The sequence below is a fragment of the Crocodylus porosus genome, unplaced genomic scaffold (assembly GCF_001723895.1).
Source record: "Crocodylus porosus isolate Cpor-Errol unplaced genomic scaffold, CroPor_comp1, whole genome shotgun sequence".
In the NCBI taxonomy this organism is placed as follows: Eukaryota; Metazoa; Chordata; order Crocodylia; family Crocodylidae; genus Crocodylus; species Crocodylus porosus.
The window spans coordinates 10698626-10706613 of NW_017728932.1; the positions used below are offsets into that span (position 1 = coordinate 10698626).

General features: G+C 37.5%; 1 long non-coding RNA gene across 1 annotated transcript in view; it reads right to left on the reverse strand.

Annotated features, from left to right (window-relative positions):
• The window catches only part of LOC109317100, a 13268-nt gene extending 5302 nt beyond the window's left edge, over positions 1–7966 (reverse strand). The window contains exons 1-2 of the long non-coding RNA XR_002102974.1: positions 7957–7966; positions 6248–6251 (exon numbers count right to left, since the gene is read on the reverse strand). This is a non-coding gene — a long non-coding RNA (uncharacterized LOC109317100). The remainder of the gene's footprint in view (positions 1–6247; positions 6252–7956) is intronic.
• Between the last annotated feature and the right edge of the window lie 22 nt (positions 7967–7988).

Sequence of the window (7988 nt, forward strand, 5' to 3'; positions counted from 1 at the left end):
AATAATAATAATAATAATAATAATAATAATAATAATAATAATAATAATAGGAAACGTACTGTACAGCTCTCAACACACGGCCAAAGTGCACTTAAGTACATTTTTAGACCATCCTGGGGGAAAGTATCCCACTGCAAATGACTCAGATTTGGCCTTAATGCATTAAAAGTCTTTTATAAGCCAAAAAACAAATCTTAATGGCTTTTCCCATTATTGGCAGGCACCAACTCAGGGGCTCAGATTTTGAAATGCACGAGTCCCAATCATCATCGAGCAGGTGCCAAGGAAGCACCACAGGGGAAGGCAACCCATTCATCGGATTTGAACAAAATTCCAGTAAAGGATCAGTATCTTTATCAGGCTTTAATATGAAATGACCAATGTGTGGAAAGGGAAGCTTACTGGTTGCAAAGAAGGGTAAGCCGCCCTCTGTCACTTAACTCTGTATAATGCAACACTCTCAGATATCCTTTCTTTGGGTGCTCATAAATTCTCTCTACCCTAAGTTTCCCCATCAATAAAACCAACAAATTTCCCTGCTGTTTTTCATAAAATAGTAACAGTGAAATGCAAGAACCCCACAAACAAGAATTAAAACATTTGAAAAAGTATAACTTGTTCCAAATACAAACTGAAGAAGCAATTCCTATTTTAACTTCTGAAGGCCACAAACGCAAAGGAATCAACTGGTTACCAGACATGCCACGATTTTCCCATATTTTATCAAACATTAGAGGAGCAGAATGAGAGGGGTTTTAATGTTTAAGTAGCTGACAACCCATAAAATAATTCAAAAGAGGTGAAGTGTGGAATAATTATTGCAAACGGTGCCAAATGAGGTAACTAATAATAAGAAAAAACACTCTGCATTTGTCCTGTAAACTGAGCAATTCTTAGCAACTAGTAACAGATGGAAATGTCTTTACACCCATCCTATCAAGGACTTTTCAGAAAATAGGTCTAGTTTTGCATCTGTGTAACACTGAGCATAATATGGATAATAGCTGTACACTGCAGAATCAAAGTTACATCAATTGAAGTTACTTAAGCTTGGGTTTTAAGCTTAAATCTGAACTGTATAGGTTTTTTAAGAACAAGTCAGAGGTAAATATTTATAGGACACAACTTGACAGTCACTTTTCTGCAAGCTTACCTTCCATTGTTAATGTACAAAGGTTGCTTTTAACTGGAAGAATTCTCCAATTTTTTTCCTATTGGTTTACTCAATACATTTGATAGCTCCATTTGTCTAGTTAGTTTCTTCCCTTTGTGCAGGTTTTCCAATTCAGTAAGGAATGCAAGTCACTTTTTAAGAACTGAAGTTAAACAACAAGATCTGGAAGAAGGATTGTATGAGTAGATGCCCATGAATTGATAGCATCCACTATAATGACTAGACTCTTGTTGTATGGAGCTGCATTGCTGGTATATTACAGATCCTTATTTTATTCCATACCATGTTAAAGAAAGTGGTCACTTCAGACAGTCAGATACTTCCCCACAATTTCTGAAGTACATGCAAGAAAAAAAGGTCACCCCACTGAAACTAGACTAATTTAAATGGTGTAATTTTCTTCTAAACACATTCTATTATGCATTCCAGTTTCCAGAAAATGTTTTTAGAGCTACACGTATTTTAAAGACTAAAAACCTGAAAACTTAATCCCATTTTACCCTATTCCATCTAACCTGAACTGGTAAACAAGATACTTTCCCTTATAAATTCAGATTAAAATAGAGCCTTTTCAATTTTCTGAAAAAAGGAGGGGAAAAAAACCTGGCAAATATAAAATTTATCAGAACATTTAAGCAGTTTAAGCCATTTTTTTTAAAAAATGGAATTATTTAACTCTGGGCTTGTGCCTCTTTACAGGCCCTAAAAAGTCCAACAAACTGGCTGAAGTTAGTTCACCAGCCCTATTCATCCTCAAGCATTACTCTCCAAACTAAAGAGCACTTTTAAAACATGAAAATAAAATATATATTTTTAAATAAAAAAGTCAATAAAAGCCATTTTAATATTAAAAAAAAAAAAAAACAAAAACCTCTCTTGTGGTGCTTCATGACTACATTCTTTCAGTCAAGTTCTTCCAGAATAGGTGATCCTTCTCTGATCAAATGGAAGGGGCCCCATCTCCTTCAGTGAGGTTACTTCTCTCAAGATTTAAGTAGTGTCCTGAACAGCCATATTTTATAGAGTTGGAATGATTTTATGCAAGAAGTCTCTTCTAATTGATCAAACAACAAAAACAGTGAAAAGACTTCCAAATAATAAATCTCTGTTTTAACATTTGTCTTCAACACACTAATTTTCTTTACAAAGTTGAGAATACCAAGGAACATTTCTCTCCGAGGATATCTGAAGCAATTAAGAGTTGTAAACCTGAAACGTTAAGTCAGTTTTCAGGAGCATACCCAGAGTGAAATATTGCATCTGGGTCTTTAAACTGCCTGCTCGGTTACAAAACCAAGATTATCAAGTTACAACCTTGTACACTAAAGTTCAATGTTTTTCTTGAGTTGTTTTTAAAATCACTTAAATACCAAATAATCCTTGCCATTGAGACTCGCAGTATGTCTAGCACAACCAAGTGTCAATTTGGGTGTCTATGATAATGCTTTAGAAGACACAGGGAAAAAAAACAAATCAAAACAAAAGAACCTAAATGATACTTCACAGGGCTGTATTTTTCCCTAGAGAAGGGGAAAAACATTTCCTGTTCCCAACCCCCACAGCTACAATTAGATGATACTGCTTCTTACCCCTCCAAAAGCTTCCAACACAGCCATCAATTTTAGCATTACTAAAGGCAAGGGTAACAAAAGAAGCTGACATAAGGGCTACAATCAGACACACATCTTCCTCATAGGGGCAAGGTGCCTACATCTACCTTTTACTAATTAGAGAAATGTTAGTCATCAGAGAGAAGAGTACAAATTTTGTAGGGAATAGTGTTAGCCATCACTATAATACTCTAGGGATCCTTCTTCCATCTAAAGGATATGAAGACCAAGGACTGCAACAAATACGGCAACCAACCAACATTCAGACACCACTCTGTTTCTATAACAAGCAAAGTTGTATACCAGTGGATAAAGAGATATAAAAATTTAAACCGGTTCCAGTTCCTAGCAAATAGACTACACTACTAGAAAGTTTCATTTAATACCTAAAATTAAACCACCTACTGAGCAGAAAAACAGCTATTCTAAGGCAACATGAACATTAGGAGAGTCGAGAATAACTTACTAGTTAAACCGAGTTAATTCAGGTTTGGCCAGCACCCTAGGAATTAATCTCTTCTCTCTCACAAATATCTGCAGCATGAAAAAGTCTCAAAAAAAGTCACAAAGCCCTTTGATTTACATCACAGACAGCACACAACTCCAAAGAAAATGTTCAACCGAGTCCCCAACACTCCTTCCTACAACACTTTTTTCTTGAAAGGGTGTCCCAAATCTAATCAGGCACAAACCAGTAAATCACAGGAGAGGAGGAAAATCACTTCTAAGTATTGACACTGCTGTTTGCAAACATCAACTGGAAGCCTCAGACTCGAAGACAAATAATTGGGTATATTCACTCCAGATCTCTATGTCAGTTAGCTACTGGTTAGCATTAGCTCACAACTTAATTCCACCAACCAAGAAAAAAAATTGTGGTGGTAACTCATTAGCAATATGAGCTAGACAAACAGACAGAAACTCCAAGGATATAAATGCAAAGAAGCAATAAAGGAATCTTTCCCATAACAGTTTTACAACACAACACACATATTGCAGTAGTTACTCTTAACCAAACCATAAATTGTTGGGGATATTTATGGATGTCTTTGATTATTTATAGGCCAAGATTAAAGTATCTAGAAAATATATTTCACAACAGAAATTGGTTAAAACAACTACTGATTTGGTCAGCTGACATGCATTTAAGGGTTGTTCAACTGAAAGGATAACATGACTAGTAGCACTGTATTTGATACAGCTTAAGGTGACATTAATGTGAGCATATGCCATCAGCTTTCAAAAAAATTGTATGCTTATCCTTGAGAATACTGATGAAACGGCATTTTCACTTAGGTCAGAGCTAAGGTTACTTCAGAGTATAGTGAGCATATTTAATCTGAAGAAAGCATATCACTACCACTGTAAGATTTATTATATCTTTAATATTAATTTCTTTGCCTTTGAGCACTTTGGATTTATAAGCAGTGGGACAGTGCCACAACAGTTAGCTAAAAGCTGTTTAAAAACAAAGCTTTTACCTCCAATACCTTCCAAATCTCATTAAATATGTTAAAAAAAATACCGAGGATGACAGTTCACCAGTTTAAGTCAGAAGCAACAATAGTCAGTTATTACTCCTGCAGAACCTCACCTCAACATGCATCTGATGTTAAGCCCTTAATACAAGGAGGTACACTGCTGTCCAGACTACAGCAAATAAAGTGCCAGATTAAAAACCTAGAAAATCCAGCTTTGCTTTCCACACCCAATATATAGAACTTGCCCAAACAAAATGATTAGTCTAGGAGGCATTTGTGCTTACTGAACCCACCTGAAAAGCATGGTTTCCAAAAACTCTTGGCACTGTACACTGCTCATTACTAGGCCTTGGGGCACTTTATCAGTGAGAAAACCTTTAAAACTCTGTACAGCGGACTTTGAACCCAATCTCTGTTCTAATCTCATCTGAGACACTGTGGTTTAGTGGATAACACAGATCAACCACCACAGGTGAGGATGTTACCCCCAATTATGCCACAAGCTTCAAGCTAGAAGATGATCATATGCACCCTCCCTTTGGTTATGGGAATACTTTTCATGTAGGGTTCTGTAGGAAGTTTTGCTGGTTCAAGTACTTTTGCCTTTAAAACTATCCCTGCTCAGTCCAGAATTAAGTGTTCCAATACTGTGGGTTTTTTGGTTCTTTCAGTTTCACTGCCATGATTCTTCAAGTAAGAATATTATTCATGATGTGAACATCTGCATGACTGTTGGGCAGACCAAAGGACACAAGGCAACATTAGTAAATACCATCATCATAATACCCAAAGAATTCAGCTGCAAGCCACACCCCCACTGGAGACAGTGGCCTTTACTATTAAAAAAATAAAATAAAAAATTCTGTGTCTCAAGAAGACTTGCTCAGCTGAATAATTTTCAAAAGCCCTGCTATCATCAGTAATGCTTAATGAGAAAGACATTTTGGGGGACCAGCTGACATATCAAAGTTAGCTTAATAGCAGTACTTTGTTTGTCATCCTACTTTTTCCATCAGAACCTGAGAACAGAGTTCCAACAAACAGGCCTTGAAAGAGATCTCTTGTCACCTGCAAAAACATATGTATGTTCTGATCTTCAACCCAAGAAAAGGCATCTATTTTGAGGAATGGGAGCAAAACTATGCAAGGACAATACAGAGCTGTTAAAGTACAGAAGTTAAACTTTCAGGTAAGGATAGGTTCGTGTTTCTTGATGAAAACACCACAGAAGATTCATCTGCTTTCAAAGAAATGCCCTCTTCTGCATTCAGGTCTAACCAGCTTTCCAAGCTAAAATTATAAGAAAGCTAAATTAAGTGGCAGCATTGCAACCATAACTGTTCAGAAAACACCAGCTTTGTCCATAATTTGGAAATTCAGAGCACTTCAACCTAACGGATTTTCTTTGCCATTCACATACACAATGCATTTTAGAACCAGATACATGGCATTTTTCAATAGTAAGAATACCTACTGAAGAATGGGTATAGACCCCAAAAAAGGTAGAATCAGTACCAGCTGAGATACAAGTTTCATATATAGGCCTTAAGAAGTGAGTACATTTGAAAGAGGAAGATGGTCATAAATGCTGACTTACTGCCCATTCCACATGTAACGGGTGCCATGTAAGAAGGCTAAGTTGAGAGCAGACAAAGGAGACAAACTGAACATTCAAGGCTGGGTAGAGCACAGGAAGCAGTGTAGGAAGAAATGCTAAATACACTGGCAGGAGAGACCTTGCATGAAGCTTATAAAAGGTAAGTAATATCTCCTATTTTCTTCATGGCATGGAAAATTAACGGGTTACTCCTGTACAAAAGGCATTACACAAAAAGACAGAGATGAATCTTCCATATTTCCAAGGACAACAAATCAACCAAAATTACAAGGAAATAAGTAGTAGTCACCCAATAAAATACTTATCTTGGAGACATCTTAGAGAAGAGACATCTTTAATGAACACAAACCCTTCCTGATCCTACTTCCCTAGTAGACCAACTTGACCTTTAAATAAAATTGACATTTTCCAGTTAGTTGCAGTAAAATGGAAGCAAGTAAGTCTAGTTTACCTGATACCACAGACTAAACACAAAACACTGAAAGAGAACCAAGAAAAGCACAAAACAAAAATGGTTCAGACAGCTCATCAGAACAATGTGGTGTTTTCTCCAGGACTCGAGTCAGGTGGGAACAGCGCTTACCACATTAGGAAAAAGAAGTCATTCCTGATGATGATGATGATGATGATGATAATGATAAGATGACCTTCCTATGTTTAATGATCCTATTGTATTCCCCTAGCCCTTTGTTCCAATGCCTTTTTCTACACATCTTTTAAATCTGAGGACCAGTATTACCACCCCACCAGTATTACCACAGATGACTTGCTTGGTTACTGTCATTTGATAAGGCTGTACAAAACATTTGTGCCATAAAAATCCCAACATGCCACTATACAACTGCACAACCCACCTTCAAGTCTGTACACCTTATAAAGTTACCCTGCTGGGGGCACTAGCGAGTGCAGGGATGTGTCCTTTTATTTGGTGTGCTGCTAGAAACCAGCCTCACCTCCAAGTTATGTGAAGGAACAAATAGAGCACCAAGCTCCAATCCATGGATTCACCAGGCGTTATTTCGGTTCACCTATGTAAATAGCCTCCCTTACATATGGTCATAATCCTTAATTTATACTTATTTCAATAAAATAACATCAACAAGTGAAAAATCCAAGTCAATATGTGAAAAGGAGAATTAGACAAAAATCCTTGCTTTACAACAGTGACTGGTCACTTTTTTTTTTTTTTTTTTACTGCCAGACAAACCAAGATCCACCCTGCAGGATAAAAAAAAAAAGCCAGAAAACAGAATACTAGATCTGTTTCATTTCAGAAGGCTCCTGCACCACTAGACTCTTCCCTAAAGAAGAGACTTCATTGTTACAGCAATTAGTATTCCCCCACCCCAGCAAAATGCAAGCAAAGAAAAAAAAATGCTATGAAAGGGTAATCTAGCCATTTCGCAGCTTCTGCCTCCTTACTCCACCCAGTCTCTTCTTTGCTCAATGGCTGCACACAGCATCCATAAACATGGCCAAATCAGAAGGAAAAAAAAACCAAAAAAAAAAAAAACCCACACTCACACATACACACGCACACAAAAACAAAAGCCCTAAAAACTACGGATTTGCAACATGGCCTTTTGTCAGGGAAAAAAAAAGATATTTTCTTTGTTTATCCCCTCCACATAAGTGTCCCTATTTTCCCCACTGAAAAGGCGAAGGAGATTTTGGCAGGAGACCCTCCCTCTACAAAAGCCTGCTTAATACTGCACAATCATCTGCGTCCAAAATGATAAATCACCACTCACAGCATTTGCCCCCCCCCCCCACCTCACGAAGAATAACCTTTACAAATATCATTTTGCTGTTGGGTTATGAAACCTAAAAAGCACCCCCCCAAACAAAAAAATCCCACACACATGCAAGAGATGACAAAATCCAGTTAATCCACCTAAAACATTATCACTTTTTCAGTGTTTTTTGTTTGTTTGTTTTTTTGCAGGAAACCAGCATTGAACGAAAGCTTTCCGTGCAGCTCTGAATACCGATCCCCCCCTCCCCCCCATTCGGTAATTCGTGATGAATGGACCGACCAAGCCCCTGCTGCGGAGAAATTTTCACCCATGCTACTGTGGCAAAAGGAGGTGGAGGAGGAAGGTGGG